Source organism: Camelus ferus, chromosome 5 (assembly GCF_009834535.1).
Source record: "Camelus ferus isolate YT-003-E chromosome 5, BCGSAC_Cfer_1.0, whole genome shotgun sequence".
Classification (NCBI taxonomy): Eukaryota; Metazoa; Chordata; class Mammalia; order Artiodactyla; family Camelidae; genus Camelus; species Camelus ferus.
The window spans coordinates 33,134,442-33,162,108 of NC_045700.1; the positions used below are offsets into that span (position 1 = coordinate 33,134,442).

The window sequence follows — 27,667 nt, forward strand, 5'->3', positions numbered from 1 at the left end:
AAAAATACAGGAAAAACCTATGTATTCGTTTCCTAAGAACTCAAAAATAAGCATGGCATTGTAATTCATTAAATGAGTCATTAAAAAACTAAAATTAGGCAAGAAAAGGAAAAGGAAAAATCATTAAAATATTGAAACCATCTAAAAATTTTCTCTTAATAATGCACTAAATACATATGTATCTGGTATCCAACAAACAAGAGAAATTAGGGAAGACAGAATTAAGAATTGACTTTAAATATTTTCTTCATAGATTTTGACTGTTTGATAAGTAAGTGGAAGGCTCAGGAAGGAGAGAGCCAAAATGAAAATCCCTCAGAAATGAGTCTGTTTTATACTAACATTTTAATCTTATAATTATTAAACTGGACAATGCAGGCAGCAGCCCTAGTATCAAATTAGTATCATTGCTTTCCAGGAGTGTATTATGATATTGAGATTATGATCTCATGTATCATAACAATTAAATACTGTTTAAATATGATTATAAATATAAAGGTGAAATGCAGCTAATCAGTTTTAATGTCCATTCATCACAAATTTCCTCATTAAGTGCAAATACCTCTCATAAGCATTCCAATTTGAAAACTATACATTGCTGTAACTTTAACACTAAGTAATAACATAATTGTGGTTATTCCATAGCTTTTCCAGAGGTAAAAAAAATGAAAATCCAGGAGTTTCTTTTAATGATTTTGATTTTGAAACCTTCATCAACTTAACTGCAGGCAACATGTAAGGAAAATATTTAGAAATCAATAAGTATGTGTCAAATTGATGATTGGATGATTTAAAATAAATAGAAAAACAAGCCTCCCATTTCAAAGTGCTAATATTGTCCTAATTGATCAAAAATAAATGTTACAATTATATAAACTTACAAAATGAAGACTATAAATATTTATCCCTTTTGCAACTTATTCTTAACTGAAAACAGTCACTGTTAGAAGTATTCTTTAGTTGTATGAGGCTGAAGTCCAACACTGCATTTCTTCAGATTAGAGGTTATCTGAAGAATGTAATACGGCTGTAGAGACAAGTTAGCTCTCTATTACAAATTTAAACAGAGGTAGCAAACATAGAGGTACTAAATATTCTAATCCCATGCATTGTATGCAGCATCAGCATGGTGTCAAAATTTCAGGTCTATCTGCACAATTCCAAATATTATACAGTTTAGCTTATTGTTTTCCTGCTTAATTATCTATTTAAATGCATATAGTATATATGTGTGTATATTTAGTCATGTTGACAAAGGTTTCACTCCCTTAAAATGATTACTAGCATTCCTACAAACTTCAGAAACATAAAAGACTTTAATCACACCAGTTATCTCTATTTGGGAAAAGAACCACAAGGACATCTTTATTACCAGGAATAAAACCAGAAATTAGCCAATATTAGTGAAAATAATACCAATCATATGGACTATTTTACTAATTCAAGCTGTTACGCTACAACTATCAGACTAATAGTCAGTTGTTTTTACATTTATGAGAAGTCAGACACAAAGATGATCTCATAAAGATCACAGGCTTTCAGGACAAACAGTTATATTAATGAGTAATTAAAATACAGTTTGATAAAAATTATATAAGTTTTCAGGGCAGCTGTACGGTAAATTCAAGAGAAGAGTGGTTAACACTTCTGACAGATTTAGAAAAGCCTTCAGAGAGAAAATGATGTTTGGGTTAAAACTAATAAGATGGAGGAAAGACATTCCAGGACAAAGCGTAATGCAAGGATCATTGTATGCAAGATTATAATTATTAAATAGCATAGGATATGCAAAGATATCTGCAAATTTGTGAAATAGTAAATAAGTTTACAGAGTAAGAAATGAAACCACATCATTGAAAGCCTTCATCCATATTTTTATTAATAAGCAATAGAAAATAGAAATTTTATAAATAGAGATACAGAATTATTAGTATTTTCATTAATTCAAAGTCCTTCAGCAAACACTTTCCTAGGTCTGAAGATGGCACATGAAAAAATGCCTAATATTGCTAACTATTAGAGAAATTCAAACCAAAACTACAGTGAGGCATCACCTCACAGCAGTCAGAATGGCCATCATTCAAAAGTCCACAAACAATAAATGCTAGGTGTGGAGAATAGGGAACCCTCATACACTGTTGGTGGGAATGTAGTTTGGTGCAGCCATTATGGAAAATAGTATGGAGATTCCTTAAAAAACTAAAAATAGACATACCATATGATCCAGCAATCCCACTCCTGGGCATATATCCAGAGGAAACTTTAATTTGAAAAGATACATGCACTTCAATGTTCACAGCAACACTATTTACAACAGCCAAGACATTGAGGCAACCTAAATGTCCACTGGCAGATGACTGGTTAAAGAAGCTGTGACATATATATATATATATATATATATATATATATATATGTATGATATATATATGTATATACTATGGAATACTATTCAGCCATAGAAAAGAATAAAATAACACCATTTGTAGTAACATGAATGGACCTGGAGATCATTATTCTAGGTGAAGTAAGCCAGAAAGAGTAAGAAAAATACCACTTACATGTGGAATCTAAAAAACAAAAAAGAGAGAGACAAATGAGTTTATTCACAAAACAGAAAGACTCACAAACATAGGAAACAAAATTGTGGTTACCAGGGGGAAAGAGCAGGGGGTGGAGGAATAAATTGGGAGTTTGAGATTGGCAGATACTATTATATACAAAACAGATAAATAACAAGGTCCTACTGTACAGCACAGGAAACTATATTCAATACCTTGTATAAACCTATAATGAAACCTATAATGAAAAAGAATATGAAAAGGAATACATGTGTATAACTGAATCACTATGCTGTACACCAGAAATCAACACGACATTGTAAACTGACTATACTTCAATAGAAAAAATTTTTTTTAAGTTTAAAGAGCTGAGAAGTCCTTACAGAATTGATGAGAGCTTACAATCCCCTATTGAGAAATGTGTAAATATTTATCAAAATTTCAAATGCACGTTACTTTGACCCATGAATTCCACCATTAGAAATGTATCCTACAGAAGTACATGCAAACCTGCATACAGACGGGTACAAGGTTATTCATCACCACATTGTTTGAAAGAGGAAAAAAAAAAAAAAGGAAATATTTTAAATGTCCTACAACTGGGTATGGAGTAAATTACAGTAGCTCCAGGTGATGGAATACAACAACCAATGAAATGAAAAGGATGAGATAGATCTATATGAACAACTGTGGAAAGACAATCAAAAGAAAAAATGTAGAAAATGCAGTTATTATATTCTCTTATTTAAAAAAGAATGACTTAGGGAGGTGGGAAGGGACAGATTGGGATTTCAAAATGTAGAATACATAAACAAGACTATACTGTATAGCACAGGGAAATATATACAAGATCTTGTGGTAGCTCACAGCAAAAAAAAAGTTACAATGAATATATGTATGTTCATGTATAACTGAAAAATTGTACTCTACATTGGAATCTGACACAACATTGTAAAATGACTATAACTCAATAAAAAAATGTTAAAAAAAAATAATGACTTAGACACAGTCTTGTTTTTCAAGAGTGAGAAAATCATTGAGAGAAACAGTAATATGTTTAAAATTATCTATTGTTTATGTTTCTCTGATCTACAATTTTTTCATACAATATTTAAGATATATATATGTATATGTATGTGTATATATATATACATATATGAAATTATATGACAACAGCATATTTTAAAATTTAGGAAAATATCCAAAAGACAAGGAAAAAGTTTGGCAATAAGAAAAGAATTTTATGGTAGAAGGACACATACACATCCATACTTGGCCATAATTGATGACTCCAGGGTTTTTTGAAACCAAAATATAAAAGTAAGACTTGATAATTATACAGTTCACAATGGTCATAAGATTTTTTTTTTTTTTTAGGCTCAAAACCTCCATTCTTTTTGGAGTGAAGTTCAAACAGGAATTTCTCATCAGAGTCCTCATTAAGAGCACATTGTATGATGTAATCTATATCTTTAGCAATATGAAATGTGAAATAAGGAGATTCATAAGGATATTTGGTAAAAAATCACTCAACACATAATCATACAGATCACAATAAAATGTGATAAAAGAAAACTCACAGAAATCAACAGTTCCAACAATTGCTCCTCTGCACACCTCAGATGAAAGATTGTTTTGTTGACAGTCATAATCAGTTGGAGAGCAGCCTACGATGCAAGGCCATCTGTTGAAAAATAAATAAAACGTGTTATACTTTAGAGCAAATTATCTGGGTGGATTTTCCTGAGATGGCGCAACTAATGCAAAATTGAGGAATCAATTGAATGCTGAGGTTGAATGATATTGTCATCTGCAATACACAATTTCTATTTCTCAGTGAAATACCCTTATTATTCTCTTGGACTTATAAAATAACAGTTTGATCTATTTTCTAAATGAGGTTCTATGCAAGATCTCATTTGAAGAAAGTTTACTATTATCGATTTAAAAAATTTTAAAGTATGGAAATGACTGCTGTGATCCTTGGAGTCCTCTCAGTGAAACACTGGGACAGTGTTGAGATTTCCTTTCCTTGACTGTCCTCACTTTAGCCAACCTTCCGACTTAGGAGCCAACCTTTATCTCTGTCTTTAGCAAGCGTTTATTCAGTGGAGACAAATTTGAATTAGATCAGCACTGCCTTACATCTAATTAGAGAGCTGAATGTTGCAAAGATGTCTACTCAAAATGTTGGTGATGGTAGCTTTGAAAAACACAAATTGGTGAACGTGGTGTCTGGGAAAATGGCGTTTTTTTTTGAACATCGTGAGAAAGGTGTCATTAGAACAAAGCCCTAATGCTAGACACATTCCCTGTATGACTTCAGAGACATATTCTCTATAGCACTCTTACTTTCAACCACTGTGATATCTTACAATGTCAAAGTTTGAGACTGATTCATATATAATGGGTTAATTTAATCACATCAGAGCTGTGTTGGATTAAATCATATTTCTGATCATTCTCTTGAGATACATTCTGAGAAAAGGCTCTGCAGTTGGATTATATCAGCTTTCCTCAGTGGTATTCAGCAAGGATATTTTTAAACCTGGACTGGGAACATTGTAGTAAAATCTAGAGAGTAAGTAGCATGATATCTGATATGTAGTTTATCATCTTAATTCTTCATCAATAAGTTCCGGGTAGGAGACATGAGCAATTGTCTGATTCCATGTATAATCTCATTCAACAAAGAAACATTCATTTCAAAATTTTGCTTTAAAGGCAGATTGTATTTCTTTCATATTCTGAGTTTAACTCCATGTTAGATAGTAAATGACAATAGCAAATTTATTCTATTTATTCTAAAGAAAAAAAGAGTTAAAACAGAAGGGTTTGCTCCATGACATCAAAATTAAATAATTAAATTTTAAATTGACCTTAGTAGAAGACAAAAAAAATCAACAATAAAAAGGGAAAAGAGAAAAAACAACCTGAATAATTCTGAACACTTCATGACACAAGACTAAGAATGCATTGCATTAAAGAATATTCAGAAGCTCTTAATGACATAGATACTGTTAATTGTGAAGATGATGATATCCATGAAAAAAAAAGTTCTTTAAAATTAAATTCCCATTTTGTTTAGGACACAGCACTTAAGGGGTTAAAACAAACTCGCCTTTTCAACAAGGACAGCTAGATATATTTCGACAGCACCAAGCAACCCCTTGGCCCTCCTGAGTAAAAAACATTGCTTGCATAGACTTTCTTCCCAATAAATTATTTTTAAAATGATCAAACTGTGTCATATTATATGTAATGCTATTAAGAGTAATATCTAAAGTACTTAAACTAATTATGCCTATTTTGTAAGATTAATTATCATTAATAATTTAACATATTTTATCATTTAAGTCAGTATCCGTTCTGATCTTTAACTTTAGAGAGCGCACTGTATATGTACCACATAATTAGGGCTTATGCATCACATAATTAAGGCTAAATACTAGGAAATCAGACTAATGAGACCAAATCAAACTGAATTATTTAAGCTTTTTTTTTCTTTAATTTTAGAGGTAGAATATTTAGTAATTAAACACTGATTTCATTTTCTTGAGTTTGTCTATGTCTCCTTTGTTTTTAAGGTCTTCGCTACAGAAGTCTTCAAAAGTGTGACCCTGAGAAGTGAGAAGTCATGAACAGAGGCAGGTGATTTCAGTCTTTTTCTCTCTGGCCCTCGTCTCTCCTCCATTCTTTAGTTTCCTGCGGTCTTCATCGTTTCCTTGTTGTTGTGGTTGTTTTTCCAGGGTTCCAAGGATCTGTCCTCAAAGAGGAATTTGCTCAGCTTCCTGTCATTTTACATTCTGTTCTCCCAGGGCCTGGCTGCTGTGATGGGGAGTTAACAGCTATTCAACAAAAAATATTATTCAGGATTTCAGATTTTTGAGAAATCTTTTCAACAAAGAGATTTTTGTGTTCTTCTCAACACTTTGTGCCCTCATTTATTTATCCACTCATTTAATCATTCTTTGAACAGATGTTTGTGGATGGCTATTGTGGACCTGACTGTTGTAATGAAGCATAACTGGTGAGGTTTGGGATACGTGACTCTGATAAAGAACGAAGCACATTTGAGGATGTCATTCCACAGATTTTCACTGAGAGTCTCCTACGTTCCCAGGAGCTCGGTTAGGTACTAAGGATAGAGTGTTGAGCAATTGCAACACGATCTTTACTCTTGGGGCTGAGTGTCTTGTTGGGACAACATAAATACATCATTCAATAAGATGCCTCATGATGGAAGACGTGTAGGGTCATCTAGGAGTCAAGAGGTGGAGGATTTAATTTCAAGTAGGGGTCAAAGAGGGACACCTGGAGGAGGTGTCATTTAAGCCAAGGCCTGAGGGATGGTGGGAAATCAAGTAAACATGTGTGTATGTGTGTGGGGATGGGAAATAGCTGATTAAAACTGGATTATAGAAGAAAATATATCCTCTCAACGAATTAAAAATGTACATTTTCAGAAAAGCAATTGATACATCTTTATACTTCTTTAGCTATGGTTACAAGAGATGATGTGTTTCAAGAAGATGAAAGGGAAGATTTACCTTCTTACTTCATCTCCCAACTTGCTGCCTCCCTGATAACTTACTGTTTTTCTAATCCCCTCCCACCTCCTCCTCCCCCAGATTTGGACCCAAGAGAGCTGTTTTCAGGCAGCAGGGCTCTTTACACAGGAAACCAGAAGGAAAGTGAAAAGCACCTTTCGCACAGAAATCGGAGCAGTGACACACACTGAGAGGCTACTCCTGAAGGAAGTTGCCAAGATTTCGAACTAAGACAATGGGAGTGGGAATAAAAAAAGCAGCCAGGTTTGAAAGATACTTGTGAAGAAGTGACACTATGTGGTGAACCAGTGGGGAAACAGCTGGCACCAGCTGGAGGAGGGAATGAAGATTCAGATTTTATCATTTGAGAGTAAGAAACAAGGAGTGAAATACAGACATACACTGATTTCAACATTTTCAATGAATTTTTTTTCTTTTTTCTATTGAACTGTCCCCAATGGCAGAAACATTCATGATTATAGTGCTTTAGAAGTGTTAAGTATCCATCAGATTTCACACAATTAAACAGAGCAACTAGGTTACTTCTCATGTAGACAAACCACCTGCAAACAAGTTGTTTTTATCAGCCAGTCTTGAAACCTCAGAAGGCAGACCTAGTCACCGATGCTTGGCATACGCCCTGGGGTTACCTGGCATTATTCCTGCTGGGGGAAGAGAGTGACTGGCAGAGCAGCCCCTATCCCTGGCCCACTCAGAAAGCTCCTTGTCAGCAGTTCAGGCCCTCTGAGATCTCTCTGCCTCACTGCTACTGTTCTTGGTATCACTCAGTGACAGCAACACTTTGAGGAAATTGAAATTAAAAGTAACTTTTCAGAAGAGTCAGTAACCCATATTCGGGACAAGACACATGTATTACTCCATTGGCAGGTCCTGAATCAGAACATGCTACTGGTTGATGGTGAAAATGTTAGAAAGGATAAAGAAACATCATTTCCCTTTAGTGTCAAGAATGACTTGAATCCTAATTGGCATACTTTATTTAACCATCTCCATTTACAACTGTAAAAATTTTAAGTAATTTTTGCAACCGTATTTTTCACTGGCTCTTTCTAATGGCCTCGAAACTTACCATTACCTGGAATTGTTTTTCGTTCTCTACTGAGGAAAGAAAATAAGACCATCATTACCACAATATTCATCTTGGGTAGCACAAAATGACATACATAATTTGGACCAGGAGACAAATATAATAATACCTTACAAATGAATCTCTTTTTTTTTTTCCAAAGTAGATTTGGAAGATATTATGAATAGAAAAGATCTTAAACCTGAGTCAAGGAAATAGAGTTCTTCATTCATCACAGAAACAAATAGTACAGTAATGACATAATTTCCCATAATCTTGCTTGATCGAGTCAACCGATTTCGCTCATTTTATTACACAAGCTCTTCAAATGTTTTCGATCCATCCCATCACCTGTCAATTCGTGCTTCATTATCCTGCTCTTCAATGTCATTCAAGGTTGACTTTCTCTCAGATAGTCATCCATGTCCAGATAGGAGTCATGCATGCCATTTCCATCTCCAATGTCAATTCGAAACATGGTTTCCCATAATTGTATATTTTAGAAATCATAGTGAGCTCAATTCTCTCTGCCAAAAAGAGGAAAGAACTCAAACTCTCTAGGAAAAGTGAACCTTCAGCCATTTTACATTTTCTGGGAGATTATGAATTAAGATACAGTGTTTGTTCCATCTTATAATTTCAGAGTGCCACAAAAAAAGGGCCTTTAACCAACAGCAATCAGCAACTCTGTCATGCAGTCCTTTTTAAGAGCATGGTTGTGGGCAGAACAACAAAAATACCAATGAATTTTCCAGAGTGGAGCCATTGCTTTAGCCTGCTGCAGTTTCTCTGTGAACTCATGAGTCTGAAACACTTTAAATTGAGCATTTCAGGTTCAGAACAGCACAGTCAATTCACTTTGCTACATGTGGGACAAAGGCTACTGTCACAGTCCTATAAGAAGTAGCTACTCCAAACCCATACTATTTTTTAAATCACATCATCACTGGCCACTGACTTGGTCTCTGTCCCTTCTGCCACATTCATAGTAAAGTAGTAGGCACAATGAAACCAAATGAACAAACACTGATTACTACCCTTTACTCTTGACTTCAGCTCTGTCTGACCAGTTTCATTATCCCAAACGTGCTCAAAAGGAAAGTGAGGATGGGAGAGGTTGAATGAAGCTGCATGGATAAGTGGTTGGGTCTAAATATAAACCCAGGTCTTGTGGACTCCAAAGTTCTTATTTTGCCCCCTTCACAACATTGTATCCAATATGGAAATTTTATGTTTTAAGATCATCAAGTTTAACCTCTACATTGACAGATACAGAAACCGTAGCAAGTATTGAGTGAAAGACTTAATCAATGGCACATAACCTTGTATGAGTGAGAGCTGGCACCAACACCTAAACTGATGAGTCCCAGTTCAACTCTCTTCTGCATTGGATTTGACTAAAAAGACAATAATAGGTACTACAGTAACCACCATCCATACTATTATCACCGCTGCTGGTGGAAAACACACCTCTGGTTAACATGTGAACTTCTGTGGGACCACCACACTATTCCCTGGGGCCACATCATCGCATGCTGACTTAAGGAACAGCTTATTCGTCATGGACTAGGCACCTGTTCAGTGAGAGAGTGGTATCATTAGAACCAGAGCTCTGGAAGGCTTTGCTTTCAATATGGTAAGACTCAACGTTTTCAAATATAATTGTGTGTCTAAGGATGAACAAGATGGCCTATCTGATCTTTTCACTTCTCTGAGCTTTGCTAGGATTAGGTTCATTTCTAATGAAAAGAAAATGGAGTCGTTTCATTTGATTGTCTTGACAAAATGCTGATGCCTTCTTTGTACTTTTTCTAGACAGGAGGGAAGGATCTATATCATTTATCAGATTTTCAAAAGGTTATATTTTATAATGCTTGGACAATGAATTAGTTTAAGTTACATGGTATCATCAGCCCACACTTGTGGAACATACAGAAACTATATGGCAATAGGGGCCATCTGCCTATGTTTGCTCACTTGGTACCGTAGGCGTAGTGCATATCCACCTAACCTTCCTCACATAGTGCTATGCAAACATTTCACTGAATTGATTTTTTTTTTAAACCAGGCACTATTCCAACATTGAAGTTTCATAGGAAAATGGAAATGCCAGTTCAAACTTCTATTTTTATTTTAACTATCCACTGATTCAAATTTGAAATGGAAAAAAAAAAAAAACCAGGATATTACCATGTAAGGGCAATTCTCATGATGATTGTTACTTTATAACATCATTTGCAGATCAGGCACAAAGATTAATTTAGGACCCATTAATAGAAAAATTTTCAGAGGAACTTGAGCTCAAATTAGACCAATCTGTTACTGTTCCAAAATAAACGCATCAGGTGGCATTTAAATGCAGGTGGTTAACCGTTTTATCAGTGCAGCTATTTAAGCTATTAGAAATATAATTAGAAAAATTAAATTAAACATACTTAATGTAGATTCTAATTTGAGCAGCACTGTCCTTAGCGTTATGTTATTTCTATTGTAAATGATAAAATGTGCCTAAATTGCACAGGTTTGTTTCTGAGTGATGGCTGAACTCAGATAATTAAGTTGTTAACCATGAACTTCAGTGGTCAACATGGTTATATATCTTTGTCTTACGCCTGTTCCTCCTTCTTGTTTCCACAGATCTCAGGGGAGGCAGATGAATGGCACTTGACTCTACCCAGCTACACAGTCGACTGATTAGACATAGCCCTGTACCACAGGTACACTCAATTATACGCCTTTCAGAGAGTCAAGCATTTCCTGAAGCTAAAAGTGTTGAATCTGTTGATTTCACACATTTTATACTAGGAGAAAACTGTGATCAAACATATTTAAACCTTCAATTTCATTTCATAACAAACGTCCTCCTTCTGCTTAATGCAGGATGGTAAGGAGTTTATTGAGATAAAAAGGATAAATCAATTTCCTTCCAAATAATTAAGTCATTAAGAACTGAACAGCGACTTCATTTTTAGTAATTAAGTCATCTGTGTGGGGGAAAAAATGTGACATTGGATTTAAGGCACAACTCGGTGTCTATCATGATACAACCCTATATTTAAATTTTAAGATGTCACGTAGAACAAATTCAGTTAAAGGGTAATGCCAAAACAATCATATTGGCTGTCGTCATCCTCATAATAGAAAACCACTTAGTAAGCACTGTTCTTAATGCTGCTTGTATGGTAAGAAAAATGCCCAGTGCCGAAGACAAGCCTGAAAGCATTAACTGCTACTAGTAAATACACACTGTATATAAAATAGCCCTTTCTAAGGATTGAGACCCAACATATGTTTATTGCTAACATTTTATAATCCATATAATGAACTGCATATCCTTTATATTCCTTTATCCACTATGTTTCAAGTGATTGTGAACAAAGGGATATTCAGCTTCCTAAATTTATGCTTAGTATAGAAGGTAGATGTGCATAGTAACTTAAATGCATAGTTATTTAATGGAACATGACATAAACTACTCCCTCTTTAAGACAAAAAATAATTACTTATTCTACAGTTATAAATCCGGTAGATCTCCCATACACACTAATCTTAATATCCTTGGTTTGAGCCAAAGATTCAAGAAGCTCTTGAGCATGCTAAAATCTCTAATTTGGAATAGTTTTAGAAATGACAAAATAATATCTCTTAACAAGATAGAAGAAGAGGCCCAGCAAGAATCAAAAAATCTTAGAAATCAAGGGATCTCTTCCATGATCTACTTCCTGACCAACACAATTGGCAAGTCCTTTGATTCCTAAGCTTTATCATAAGCTAACCATTAAACATTTTATGTCTATTTTGGCTTTAATGAAGGTAGATGTAATTTCTGAACAAGTTCAGGAAAGTACTTCTTTCAAGCAGGGAAACTGCTTGAATTAATTAAGCTAATTAGGTTAATGAATAATTAAGGTAATTCCTTCTCTCTTCCCCCACAATTCAATCTTTTCATCCCATAGTCGTAAGTCTCAAATGGTGGTATTAGAGCTCCTAAATACAATCACACACTATACTTCTGTTTAATATTCTACATCACAACTGAGACTAATTTTTTTTTTGTTTTTCTCCTAGTTCATAACTTTAAGAATGGGCCATCTCTCAAATATTGAGTATCTCTCTAATTAGGAAATGTAAATATCATAAATTAAAAATTAGTCTAAGTTAGAGAAGATCTTTAGATTTTTTAAGTACTTTTAATAATAACTCATTTCAAATATAATAATAAGTTCATAAGCATTTATGTCATACTGTAGGCTCTGCAAAATAGTATTTCATGTGATCCTTTAGCTACCCAAGGATATGTGTACTATTATCGTATTTTGACAGTTCTGAAGATTCAAAAGATGTGAAAAGCCTTGCCCAAAGTCATACAGCCTGAACATAGTGGAGCTTGGATTTGCCTGCTTCAAAGGAATTATTAAATTCTTTTAGCACTGGGCTTATGTTTGGAAGGTGAATGTGGCATTACTTCTTTAAATGTACAAAGTATATTTCTATAATTTGCATATTTCCAATGAGTTAGCCAACTGGTAACAAATGAAAAATTAGTGAAAACACAATAGCAAAGAAAGATTAAACTGACTCAGGCAAATGGTAATTTGTGTCCTTTGTCTCCTAGACCCATACCCACTGAACACATTGTCGGTAGTTACTCAATTTAATTTAGGTGTAAAGTAATAAAAATTTGTTTTTAGAGAATAGAGATATTTTGCTACTTTACTTCTACTATCACAGACATAATTCTGTCAGTCATCTAACTTCAACTAACCTCTGTCATCCCCCTCACCACTAAGGGGCAATACAGCAGCACACATGTCACTATAATTAGCGTGTAGCAGCAATTTTCATTAGACCAATGATCTCCAATAAGATTTTCCCAAGGGCTGCATTCAGTTATATGTAATAGTTAGGCGGGCCACACATGTATTAGCATATAATTTGCACATGATTTGCATATGCATTTAAAGATTGCATCCTATTTCTCTGAATATTTCAAGTAAAAATGTAATTACTACAACAGTGAAGGTTATGATTTCTATTTCTCTGCACTATCCCACCACATCTGACCCAGATGGCTTGTGACAGAATAGCTCAACAGAAAGCCAGGAAAAGCCAGAGGGGGAGGAAATAGTCAGGAGAGATGGTTAGGGTCAACAGAAATCTTTTTGGGGGCACTAATGATGACTACTGAGAGAACATTGCATTAGACAATTTGTCTCTTTTAAAAGGATAAAGGAATAAATGCACACTGGGTGGACCTTCTAAGAAATGCCTTTCTAGTTACTGCTGATATCTTGTTGAGCATCTTTTTTTCAAACCTCATTACAGGCTAAATGGCAAATTATCTGTTATCACTTGGGAAATCTCAGTTACCTCTTAATTCTAATAGTGTAGTCACATAACAACTTTAACTGAGTTTTCTTCTAAACCTAATTACTCTCTGTTTTGAACACTAATTTTAAGTGAAGAGCTCTCTACTTCCCTTTAGTTTTTATACATATGGACCAATCCTACACAACTGGAGAGCATACCCTCTCCCACTCAAAGAGCTTTCTGGCGCATTAGTATTTGGTTAGATAGAGGAAAAGTTACAAGAAAGGGAACAAGATTTGTACAGGAAAAAAACTGGAAAATTTCTGGAACTAGGTGCACACATAAACATATGGATACATATTTACCCACACGTATTTTAATACACACTTCCTCTTATATTCATGAAAAAAGAATTTCTTCCTTTTTCTATCTGAAATGAATTTAAAATTTACATCCATTTATGTAGAAAAAAGATCTTACAGCTAATTAGGTGGATGCTGGATGATGGATAGATACACGAAAGATAGAGAACAGGTAGATGATAGTTGAATGGAAAGGTGGATGAATGGATGACAGACAAATGATCATAAAAATTGTAACTATTGTGTTGAAACTTACACTTTAGTAAGATATAGTTCTCTGTAATTTCCACCAGCATTTTTAACTTATGCTTTACTGATTCAGATCATCAGAATCTTGTGGAGACCACAAAGGAGAATTTTCTTTACCTACCCTTTGAAAGTCTAGGCCAGGCCAGTAATCAGTGGAATGTCTGCAGCCAATTCTCAGTAATTGACTTGCCCAACGTGACACAGCTTTTGGGCGATACAACCAGGACTTGAACCTATATCTGTATAATTCCCTATTCTACCTTTAAAGTCCTTGTTGTTGTTATTGTAAATTCACATCTATGTCTGTTATAAATAGACATCATTTTTGTTTTGTAAACAGAGCAAACTTAAGTAAGTCTCAGTACCTTGGTCTTGTAGTTCACTGAACATGTCTGTTATCCAAATACTTAGCTAACATTTGCAACAATGACTAAGTAGAGAGGAAATAGAAAATCTATTTTTCCCTTGTCTTCTTGTATTCAACTTGTTATTTTGCATCAAACTCTATCATGATTTGGTATAATCAATAACACATAGCTTTGAAATAAACCATTGTATCCCTTGACAATGACTATGCCTAGAATACAGTGAATTCTCAGTGAATATTTTTTATTGGATAAAATTTTTAAATGATAAGCATTCAATTATTACACAAACTAATTTCTTATCATAGGAAGAAGTTCATGATATGTTAAGCTAAAATATAGATTACAAAGCTGTTTTTTAGAACTATCCTAATTTTGAGGGGAAAAAATATATCTTCATGGAAGAACAATTATTAATGTATTTACAGTTATTTATAGTTTAGTGTATTTTTCTTTTATTTTCAGAAAAATAGTGTATTTTATAATAAAAATAAGTGTTTTATGTTTGTTTTGTTTATTTTAAAAGTGGTCTCTTCTACCACATTTCCATAGTACTTTCTAGAAAACTGTTGGAAAGCCTACATTACAATTAGTTTTCCAGTGTTCCAATTTGGAAAGTGGCCTTAACCTTCTTCTTCAAGACCCTCAGCTCCTTATTTTATTTACTCTCCACTGTTATTTGTGCAAAAACTGTCTCTTCTTTGAAACTGAAAGTGTTTTAAAGATCAGATGCCATATTTTACTCATTTCTGAGTTATTTCACCCCTACACCAACCCTCGAAATAAGCTTGTACATAGTCAATGCCAAAAAAATGTGATAAATATTTGGTAAATCATTCATCAAGCCCAAAAATTTACAAATTTTTCATTTTAGGCTAAGTAATATTTCCACTGATTTTTTTTTCATAAAGAATGAATACTTGGGCTCAATGGTAAACAAACTAGAATCATAATAACTTTTTATACCAGAGATAAACCCTACACTATTTATGCCACCCAAAGTTCCCCTTTCCAGAGTCATCCATGAACTGGGGTTTTCCTAGTCCAGTTAACTAATATCTTTTTCTTTCAGCATACCGTGTAAGCTACATATTTGACAAGATCGGATGTGTTCCTAGGCTGATGTGCAGTAACAGTTTAAGCTTCCAGGTAGCAACTGTGATAATGTCTGAACCTAGAAGAATATCTCTAATTATAGGCACTTTAGGCACCATAGCAGAGAGTGGAAAAATATTCTAAGCCAGTTGGATCTTTAAGTACTTTGTGCTATATTTACTGAATAGATGATGTTTGGTAGCAAAAACTCAATTAACAGTCTTCGTGATTCAGTGTTTGCTTCAGCCCTTGGGGATTAGCAACCTTGGTGCTAAACAAACACATAATCATAGCAGTTAGTCCCAAGCTTTCTTTTAGTTGCAGGGCTAGTTTAATAATCTAAATTCTTGAAATGATAGAGTAGTTTAAAGATGAGAAGAAGGCCATGTAAACTGGAACTACAGAATAACTCTTTAAACAAGGTCAAAGGGTATCACTGTTCTTCTTTTCAATCATTCATATGGTATTTATTACTGTACTTATCTTCCCAAGAATATATAGTATAGTACAAAATTTCAGTACAGTAAAGAACAAGCATTAGTTGCTTATCAGAATGCTTTGAGAAATAGGGTTTTTTTCATAAGTTCATTTGAAAAAATAAATTTAAAATACAAACTTTGAAGTTCCATTTCTACTTTTGGCAGACTCTGTTTCAATTACCTATAAGCCTAAGTAATTCATATGAATTTCTTCTCCTTCATTAATATTGAGCACCTGAGAAAAATCATATAAGGCTTTCAAAATCCAGATTTTCACTAGATAAATAGCAAAATGAAATGATTATTATTCATGATACCAGTTGGCCTCTTTAGATACCTACCTAGGACTGTGGGTATGTAAATCCACCATGTTTAACTGAGTACATCAGCACTGAAGATCGAATTACCCACAACCCAGGGATAGAAATAATTATATTAGAGCTCATTTCAGACCATGTAGTTCTCTATTATTAATTGTATTGGGCTATTGAGACACAATCATTAGAGACATAAAATGGTCATTTTGTATATTAGTAGTAAAAGAAAAAATCGTAAACCTTTAAGGAGAATTCATAAAATATGTACTTTTGACTCACAGTTAAAACATTGATTAAATTGCACACTACAAAAGAAGGCATTAAAAAATAGGAGGCATCGCCAAGGAGGCCGGCTACCAACAATCACCTTAACTTTTTACAAGTATCCTGTCACCAATAATGTAACATGCACAGGGCTTTGAAACACATAATTCATTAAAGGCACCTAGAAAATGGAGATACTCTCCATCAAACTGCTAAATGCTTTGTCTGAAGAACAACCTGACAGCCAGAGAGCAGCCCTGAACTGGAAGAGATGAAGGGTGTTGCCCACAGCCTGTGACTCACATTTTCCTTGAAAAACGTCAGGCATTTCTAGTAACGTTACCATGCTATGAACTTTGCATAATGAATATCCTTATTATAATTATTCAAAGAAAAATGTATCTAATTTGGACAACTATTTTTAATGATTACATATTGTTTTGTTTTACTGTAACTGTCTCTAAACCTTAGTTTTATATTGTATTATTTTGGTTTCCTGAAAAACCTACAAATACAGGGAGATGCTTCACATGTATTAACTTATTTACTCCTAACAATAAAGTGTTGTGAGAACAGTAATTTATCTCATTTAAAGTAGAGAAAACTGAAGCACAAAAAGGTATAGACATTTGCCTAACGTCACACAGCTAGGGAGTAACAAATTTGGGATTCAAAACAGAATATATACAACAGGTAATTACATATGTCATGCAATTTCAGAAATTCAGAAAAGAGTTCCCGGCCCCTTTTGGCCCCTCTTAAATAAAATTATTGATGTTACTTGCAGGATGACCTATCCATTTCCTGTTCATCCTCACCAGGATTAGAGTCAAGTAACTTATTAAATACCAACTATTTTTTTAGTACAAATGTAGTCCCCACTACCACAAATTATGCAGTTGCATGTCCCACATTTGGGGAAACTGCAGGGGTCAGCACATCCAGAATGCAATCGATAAACCTTGCCCTGGGAAAACTATCTTCATGATCATGGTATCTCCCCTGCCAGGTAAGTACAAATACCTACTATTTTCAATAATAGACATTAGATCAGGAGTTTTAGCAATATTATTTCACGATTATCCCCAATTTTACAAGTGAGGAAACTGAGGCTCAGAGAAATGGAAGAATCTGGCCATGGGATGGCCATGCAGTCAGTAAATGGTGAAGCTGGTCCACACACTCATATCTGCAGACTTTATAATATAAAAGAATTGTGAAAGAGACACCATCCAAAATTAGCTGTGATTTCAAAGGGCTGCCATAATCTCATCTAACCCTAACCCTTGAAAGATGGTCTTATTTTTATAGTAGGGCTTGGGTCTGAGTTTTTCTGCCAAGAATCCCTTGCCCTCAGCCCCTAGCCACTTAGCTAGCACCCTAAGCCCTGTCTAGCTTCAGCCAACCTTCTTTTCAAGAGGGCACATTTCTGTTGTCTCTCCCTAGACGCTACCCAGGTCCTATTAAGTTCCTCTTGAGTTCAGCAACTGCCTGTCACTTCGACTAATTCTCTCTAACCCCATTCCCAGAAGAAGGGGAAGTGGGAACAATGTTTAGGAATAGAATGAGAAGGGCGGAAGAGATTTTAACTATTTCATAGTTAAATCAGACTAAATCTGATAAGGAAATAAAAACACTTGCTATTGGGGTAGAGCTTGGTAGTTTACAAACCACATTCCTTGTAAGAATTCAGCTTTGCAATAATTATCTCCATTTGATTAATAAAGAAACAGACTCATGGCGAATTCATGACTTCATGTAAGATAGTTTGGGCTTATAAAGGCAGAAATTCTGGCCCATTCTTAGCCATTGCCAGCCAACCTGAAATCTTAAATCATAAATCTACTTTTCAAGTATACTGTTTTAATTTTAGTTGATCTGTAAATATTCTTGGTGGTACTTTTTACTAGACTAAAGTAATCACATTACAATATTTAAACATGATACCTAAAAAGGCAATTAGGTTATGTCCTTAGTGTCTAGTACCTGCAGAGGAACACTTGAAATGCAAAAATACTCCTATTGGCTTTTTATTTTCAGAGAATATGTGACTCTCAAATAGGCTGCATTTGCATTCTGGAGAACATTTTAGTCCAGCTCCACTGCATTTAACAAAGCTGATCTTGTGCTCCCTTCGTCACCACTACAGAGGGCAGCAACAGACAGCAGAGCTCCTGAGCATCACAGAGGAAATGTTCAAAGTTCCTAGTAAACAAGAGGGTTAAAGACAAAGTCATGCTTAAATCACTCCAAATTTTCTTTTGCCTTTATGCTGTTTAAAATTAATCACATATATAAACGTTCATATACGTTAGCAGGCAAATGGATATGGAAAGTACCAGAAAAGACTTGTTTTTTTTTCCAAAAGTTGAATCTAAGGAATTTTGCTATTGTGCCCAAACCAGCATTAAACAATAAACATAGACAAGGTGTCATGCAATATTGCGACAAGTGAAATTCAGCCTGCTTTTTTTTCTGGTTAGTGTTTATACTCATTGCTTCCTTTAAATCTCTGTCTTAGCAAATAGAAGTACCTTATATATCAAATATTTATTATTATTATTATAAAAATATTTTTAAAATGTATCTTAATTTGTTTTCAGTAGGTAAGAACTTTAGAAGCCATGGTTTTACAATAGGAAGATTTACCTGCAAAGTGCCTTTGGGACAGAAATGCCTGGGAATAGCAGTCTGCAAGGATGAGGACATGGTGCTTGCTTCTTAGCTTGGTTGCATAGACCTAGAACTGATTGTACATGCAAAGGAGGGCAGCAAAGGTCTTATGATCAAAAGGGAAGAAATGACTGACAACACAGAGCTAGTTCAAAGGAACTAATGGAATAATTAGTCCCAAAAAGACCAAAAAGACTGAAGAATTCATGATGTCATAAAAAGCAGAGCTACTTAAATTGGATTAGAAAATAAAAATGACATGAACATTGTAAATATTCACAGATCACATCATTGACGTGTAATGTGCCGTTAAATGATGTCAAATTAAAGGGGAAATTACATGTGTTAGAACCAGGACGAATAAAGAGAAGACATTTAAAGATACATGGTCCTTCAAGTGAAAATTCCTAACATATATTACACAGATGATCATCACCCAGACAGTGAAACTGGGTGAATGAAATGTAAAATAAAATATGAGGGAAAAGATACTGGCTAAAAACAACTCATTTTCCTGTAGCATAAATGGTAGTGAACTTTAGATTTCAAAGGAGCTATTTTGGGGATTTGTTTTATACAAAGCAAACCCAAACATGGTTACAGTAAATAACTGATAATGCCATTAGACTCTTAAAATCTGTCCGGGCATCAGCCCTAAGTATTGAATTAGTGGCATGTAAATTTGTCTGAAAAGGAAAGAATCTCCAGGTTTATTTTAATTTTCATTTGCTCATTTTTCCAATGTATATATTGGAATTGTATATATTGCCAATTGTATATATTGTTTGAATCATTTCAGTGATTTTGAACTTGTTTTGAAACTTATATAGGTGATAAAAAAGAGAAACGATAAAAACTCCATATGAGGTAAATGTTGTATTTGCCTTCTTCCTGGGTCTTGCTAGTATCTCGTGCTGAGAGTCACATTTTTTAACCCGTAACTAACCTGAATTTAACAAACAATTCAAATACTTCCAAAGTGTGTACATGCACTTGAGTAACTTCAGGGCAATATAACACAGGTTTAGCTAAGCAACATTTCCATTCCAGACACATTTCCTGTTTGACCGATACTTTAGAAAGTATTAAAAATCATTCTCCTTTTAACTGATTTATTCTTTCTTTTGTATTGTTTTCTCCTTTTGGGTTTTATGGGTTTTTTTAATTGAAGTATAGTCAGTTCACAATGTTGTGTCATTGGTGTACAGCATAATACTTCAGTCATACATACACATACATATATTCGTTTTCATATTCTTTTTCGTTATAGGTTACTACAAGATATTGAGTATAGTTCCCTATGCTATACAGTAGAAACTTGCTGTTTATCTATTTTATATATAGTAGTTAGTATTCTTTCCATTTACCTATTTTTACTGTCAGTAAGTTCAGCTTTACCTGAATGTTCTGTAATATTAATGAGATACCAAATACCTTTCTTTTACTGAGGCTTATTGTTAATAACATTCAGCAGGTTGTACCACTGCCTTGGTTCCTCAAATCAACACAAGAAGCAAAGCCCAGATAAACAGCAGATATTATACTCCTTCATACTGACCACATATACTAATGCTCAAAATGTACTCTCAGTGCTCAATAGGACTCTTCTCTGTTTTCAAAAGCTCCATAGGTTTCCTTGAAACCTGAAAGGTATGGTATGTCTGAAAAGGGAAATGAGTTAATAAAAAAGGTAATCCAGGTTTCAATGAAATATTCACAAGAGTGTTTTATCAATAGACATACTCTCCAGGTTTAAATGAGTTTAATTAAGCATTTCACTGAGCACATGGACCTTGAACTGGCTACTTACATTCCCCACAAAGGAAGAAAACACTTTGAGAAAATATGATGTGTCAAGTAGTGGCTGTTTGTGGAATAGTAGAGAGTGTTTCTCCCTCCCTCATGTGTGGCTCTAGTGAAATCTTTAAAATACAATGTTCATTCATCAGAAGGCAGAGTAAAACTCCGTGGAGCAGAGGGGAGAGAGTGCCTCTATTGTGACACAGCTAATTAATTCATAAACAGAAAAATAGCACGCTTAAATGCTTAAATACTGCAAATCAGTGTACAAAATGCCCAGGTCTTTTCAATCTTAGACCAAAGAATATTAATCCTTTACTTCTTCAGGCTACACCCATATGAAATAACAGAGAAAAAGGAAAATAAATCATTTCCTTCTTCTAGTAGGAAAAATGGAGGAAAATCTACTTTGAACCAGGTTTTGTGCTGGTCACTTTTGATATGTCACTATTTTAATCCTCATACTAGTTAAGTAATTGGTTAGAGAAATTAAGAAAAATATTCAGATTAGCCATACAACAAGCTAATTTCAAAAATGAGACCTCAAACCCATTTTACCTGGCTTCAAGTTTGATAATCTTCCTCTAACAGACTTATCAAAATTTCATATTCTATAACCACTATGTATAAAAATGAATTTTACCAAAAAAATAGAATAATTGGCTTGATTTGGGAATAAAGTTTTGGCCCTGTACCCAGAAACTCCTACCTTATGGAAATTCAGTAATGTCTGTGGTTAAGAGCGTGGTAACTAGGAGCTACACGACTTAAAATTTCTGTCTTTACGACGCATCAACCAGCTCTTTGATATTGAGGAAGTTACTAATGCTCTCTGTGCCACAATTCCCATCTGTAAAATTGGAATAATGATAATAACAATACTGTATAGGGTTCTTCAGAGAATTAAAGCAACTATTCATACAACAAATTTAGGGGAAACCTTAGCATACAGTAAGTGTATCATGGGTCATTTTAAGCAGTATCAATTCTCAATTGAAAGAATTAATAACTTTTTCATTAACACTTCTAACAAATATAAGTGAAACTCCAGTTGCTACTGCTGTGTAGAATTTATGAATCTTAATTTTGGGTAGGATATATTCAAAAAGACCATTGATCAGAAAAGCGGGGAAGAAATACAGAGATAAAGCTGAAAATAGAAGAGAATGTAAGTTGAATGGATGACTGGAATTGAAATAACACATTATTTAAAATTAATCATAGACAATTAAATACGCATTACATTCCCAGTACCCTAAAGAGAAAAATTCAGATCAGGTTTGTATTTCTGAAACAAAAAGTACATCACAACCCTAATACTACTTTTCTAGAACCAGCTTAAATTATCTGAATATACAAGTTTAATTTGTTTTGAATGGGGAAGCTTAAAAGATTGGATTCTCCACTCACTCCTGCTCCCTAGTTGGGATGGGGAATGAAAGGAAGGGAAATTCACTCTGGTAATGGTTAATTTTTTTCAAACTGTTCTGAACATTTTAGATAATCAGTGTAGACTCTACCAGTGTGGAAGCCTTTGAAGGATTAATAAATCTGTCCTGAAGATTCCTACTGCACATGTGGCAGGTGGGAAGGGTATATATGGCCTAAGGTAAAACCCTTGACAAGACAGAGGGGATCTGGATTCTGAATTGGCCTAGGCTATGACAAGTGATTGTAAATTTCCTTTTGCAGTCTATAATCTTGTCAGAAACTAATGCAATTCTCTCTGTTGCAATTTTCATTAATATTTAGACTAGCTTTAATGTAGAAAATGGACTGAATACTGGGTATAAACTATTTTATTGACTCAACCAGTAGATAGCTTTGTAGTTCTACCAACATTTCTAGGCCAGTTGCAATGATTTAAAAGCTAATATTATACACAGAATTTGTACATGCATACTTTTATTTGCATTCTCTGAAGGTTATTTTTTGAGTTACATTAAATTTCAAAAATAAAAGTCCTATAACTTATTAGAATGTTCCCACATTTTATCATGTATATCAATAACTAAATTGTGGTCAATAAAGAGATCAATCTATGTGTAATAACATTATTATATTTTTAACTGAATTAATTTTTTCTAGAGTTAGTATGAGGAGTATAAATGAGTATTTTCTTTTTAATGAATATAGGCACTCACAACATAAGAAATGCTCATAAACATGTGGACTTATTCTACAAAATTAGGGAAAAAGCTAATAAAGCTAGGATATCAAACAAAAAAAGTAATTTTCTAATCTTCTGGAAAAATGCAATCAGAACAATAAATACCCACTTCTAAAACAAACCAACCCTACCCCAGGGAGAAATTAACTATTAAGGGATTAATATATATTCCATTTCATCCTAATATCAAGAATAAAAATTCCAAATAATAAAAATATTTGATGTTTTTCTAAAGGTCTTTAATAAATCTTATTCCGGATTCCTTGCCTCTCTTATCTTCATGACATCATATCTTTGGAAACACTAGGATGGATTCATCTAAATTGACTGAATAGAGTTCCATCCAAACAAAACAATTTTTATATAAACTATTACAATACAGAAAGTAAATCAAGCAATAGGTCTTTATTTGTAATAATTTATATTATTTGAGCTAAGAGTTATTTCTAAATGTATGTGCAGTTCTCAGGCAAAGTAACATGTATTGTTCTCTCATTGAAAATGAAAAAAATTCAATAATATTAGAAATTATTTAACAAAAGAAAGTGTTTAGGCTAGAGTCTTGAGAGCAAAGAAGGATGCAATAGTATTTGACAAAGACTCTTAATGAGGGAGTAGGGTTTTTCTCACCGATTAGCACCAGAAGTACAGAGAGGAAGGTTTCAGTTTATCATAAGGAAAAATTTTACAAAGTTGGCACAGGATGGCTTCAAACACATTAATCCTAACACAATGTTTAAAATTTTGTTATGGGAATAAACATCCAGAAATGGAGAAAACAGTTAGAAATTGAGACCCTACTCTAATAGTTAGGGTATTCTGGAAGTACACATGGAAAATAACTCTGCTAAACCATAGCCAGGCTCTCATTATTTCTCAAGATTGTTTTTACATTTTGTGTGTGTGTGTGTGTGTGCATGTGATTTCATTATTTTACCCAGTTGTAACTGTGAAATAGTCTCTACCTTGGTCAAGAGAATAGCCCACTTACTCTTGCAAACTGCCTTGGCTACTATTTCATGAGAAGTTATCTGCTGTGAGCACCCCCTTCCACTTCAGCACCTCAACTTTTGTCGCTTGCTTTCTCTCCCTGTTTTTACTCAAGAATGTGATGCTTCTTTCATTTGAACTTGCTTGTCCTTTGCTTTTCTAGAGCATGTCTCCCCAGGCATGATTTCTCTGCCCTAGAAAAGATTTTTCCCTTTTTCATTTCAAGACATAATCTTATCTTTGGTTTTCCCTTTGTTGCTAAATATTTAAAATTGTTCTCTCATCTCTGCTGCCCATCTCACTAGCCACCAATTTTCACTCTCCTGAAACGTGGATTGTTTCCCACCACTGGGCCAAAGTCCTCTCATGAAGGTCAGCAAACCATCTAGTCATAAATTTCAAAGGAGACTAGTTTCTTCACTACTTTCTTCACTTCTCTCTTTCACTTTCTTGCTCTTTTCCTTATTATCTAATTGTATTAATAGCACCACCATCATCCCCCTCACTCAGAATTATCTTGGATTTCTCTTTCTTCCTTACTCCTTCTTCCTTGACCAGGTCCCATGACCAACCTATGACAAAGATCAGCAGATTTCACCTCCTTTCATTGTGGGATGAGGTTATTGTCCTAAGGAAAGCACAGAAAATCTGGGAGAGAAGCTTCAAGAATTATGAGGAAACCAATGAATGAAATGGAAATGAGAAGGAACCATAGGCTAAGGATGCAGTCCACTGTGCTCCAATCAAAGTTTCGCCATAGTAAGAGGATATACTGATCAGTAGACATCTGACCTGTTTTGCTCTGCATAATGAAGGCTTTTTAAGAAAAATGAGGAGAGAGCTCTAAAGTAATGAATTTACATGCTTGTTTATGTGGCGTCTTTCCATAGGCAAACTCAGTTTCAAAATATGGACCTTATCTTTGGTGTTGATTCCAGTCCCCTAACCTCTCTCTACAAGAGAGGTACCTCCTATGTTGCATACCTTTTATCACAAAGTGAAATACATGGAACTGGATTTGAACTTTCAACTTTGGCTGGAGGGATCTGGTTATTCAGTGTGAAGACTATGCTAATCCAGTAGATTGTATGACATTAGAAAGGCTGATTGATTAAGACAATGGAGCTTTTTTTAAACTTTTGTTTTTGATTTTTAGAAAAATAATAGTCAATTAAACTTCTAGCATATAGTCAGAGTCTAGTTTTTAGATAAAGCAATGTACTAATATGTCATGCCAAGTATATCCTGGTTGTACACAATATAGATAAAGCATTCCTCTAAACATTCTAAAATTTCTAAATATTTTGAGGGTTAGAAAGTTTGATTTAGCCCATCATTAGTCAGATTAGCTATTTTGTTGCTGATGTTAGTATTTCTATAATTTTAGCCTTTATTAGAATTTAGTCAAATTCAAAGCCAATTTGTTATTATTTAGAAATAGGAAATAAATTGACATTGTTGGTAATGTATACGTTTTTGTTTATTTCTTTCATTTTTTTATTTACATTAGTTCCTGGGAATACATCCTCCCAGCATTGTACTCTTGCAGACTACCCAAAGTAAGGATAAAACATTTTTTACACAGAGTTGAGCAACATGGAATAATAAACAGTTAAAACACAGTGCTTCCCAATATGATTGTTCTAGAGTCACCACTTCATCTAGTTAATGATTAAGATATGCTACATAGATTTTCTGAGTAATATGAAGACATTGCTTTAAATTAGAAATATTTGCAACTGGTATAAACATGAATTATATTCAGGGTGGATATCATTCTTTTAAATATTTTTAAATTTTGGTGTATTTTTACTGGTTTTAGTTTCTAAGTAAAAGTTTATTTGCAAAAGAAAAAAACAAAAAAATTGTTTTTTAAAACATATAAACACAAATAAAATTAATTTTATTTGCTATGGTTTCTCCTGACTGACATACAGAAAACTGATAGCATGTGATACATGGCATCTAGTTTGTTTAGTATTACGTAGATAGAGCCAAAGAGTTAAGACAGCTCTTAAAAAAGAAGTTACTTGCTTCCTATTCAATAAAGGTTTCCTTGGGGGGTGGGAAGGGACAGACTGGGATTTCAAAATGTAGAATAGATAAACAAGATTATACTGTATAGCACAGGGAAATATATACAAGATCTTATGGTAGCTCACAGAGAAAAAAAATGTGACAATGAATATATGTATGTTCATGTATAACTGAAAAACTGTGCTCTACACTAGAATTTGTCACAACATTGTAAAATGACTATAACTCAATTAAAAAAAAGTTAAAAATAAATAAATAAATAAAGGTCTGTTCATGGACTAAAGCAGAGAGAAGGCAGAGCAATAAGCTGGGTATTTAATTTACTCTAAAATTAATTTGCATAATTTGGGAAGAGAAAGGTGTTGATTTTCTTAGCTACAAAGATTGTCATCTAAATTTCTCACTTAAGATCTCTTCTTCATATTATTGTCTTACGAATTGGAAACCAAGTAAGGAATGTCCTAGAAATTGTTAAGCAAGAACATTGTCAGGGACATAATAGTATTTAGAAGTTAAGATTGCTCTCAGCCTATTTCTTGCAGTTGACTTTGCTTCAATCTAAAGTGAAATTTCTCAATTTTTCTTTCTTCCCACTCTAACTGAGCTCTTGCAAAACTGTCAAGGTTGTCTTCCTGAAATAGAGAGGAAAAAAAAAATTAAGAAGAAAAGAAAAAAGGTGAAAGGGGAAAAAAAGAAAAGAAATCAGGACGGATGTTGTCACTTGGCTGATCAGACATCCAAGGTGCTCAAGCTCAGTCCCGTTCTGACTTCATCAGCTATCACAGGACTCTGCTTTACCCTGCTGCAGCCACACTGGCAAGTCTTCTCTTTTCAGAAGATACATGCCCTTTCACACCCTAGTACATTTTCTTTTCTTACACTTTTCATTCATTGCAGACTGCTTCCTCCTCCCCCATTCATCTCATTTAATTAAGAACTTGGTTAAATGTGACTTCTTTCACGAGGATTTTCCTAACAGCTCAGATAGAATCTGTTGTCCCTTCCAATGTGTCCTTATTGCAACCAGATTATAAGCTCTCTCCGAGCAGAGATCATATGGTTGATGATAATAAATGCTTCCTAGGTTTAATTGAATTGAACTTCAGCCTCATCTAAAATAAAACTTTCCCCATGAAGCATTTTCTGATCCTCTATTAAATACGACTTCTTTCCTTAAGTGCTGCGGTTTTCATCCTTTTATGCCACTGACTATTCTTATAATTAATACATAAAAATATTACTCCCAATATACATCATAAAATAGTTGATGGCAAGAAGATTGTGTTTTCCGACATGTACTCTAGAGTGAACTGCATATGATAGGTGCTCAAATATTTGTTAAATGGATTTTATATTTTTCA

The 27,667-nt window shown here is 34.1% G+C and overlaps 1 long non-coding RNA gene and 1 other non-coding gene across 2 annotated transcripts in view; both read right to left on the reverse strand.

Annotated features, from left to right (window-relative positions):
- The window catches only part of LOC116663628, a 124,098-nt gene that overhangs the window by 30,362 nt on the left and 66,069 nt on the right, over positions 1-27,667 (reverse strand). The window contains exon 5 of the long non-coding RNA XR_004319864.1: positions 4,139-4,242. This is a non-coding gene — a long non-coding RNA (uncharacterized LOC116663628). The remainder of the gene's footprint in view (positions 1-4,138; positions 4,243-27,667) is intronic.
- LOC116663959 lies at positions 17,497-17,653 on the reverse strand. The gene has a single exon (XR_004320310.1). It is a non-coding gene; the product is annotated as a U1 spliceosomal RNA (small nuclear RNA).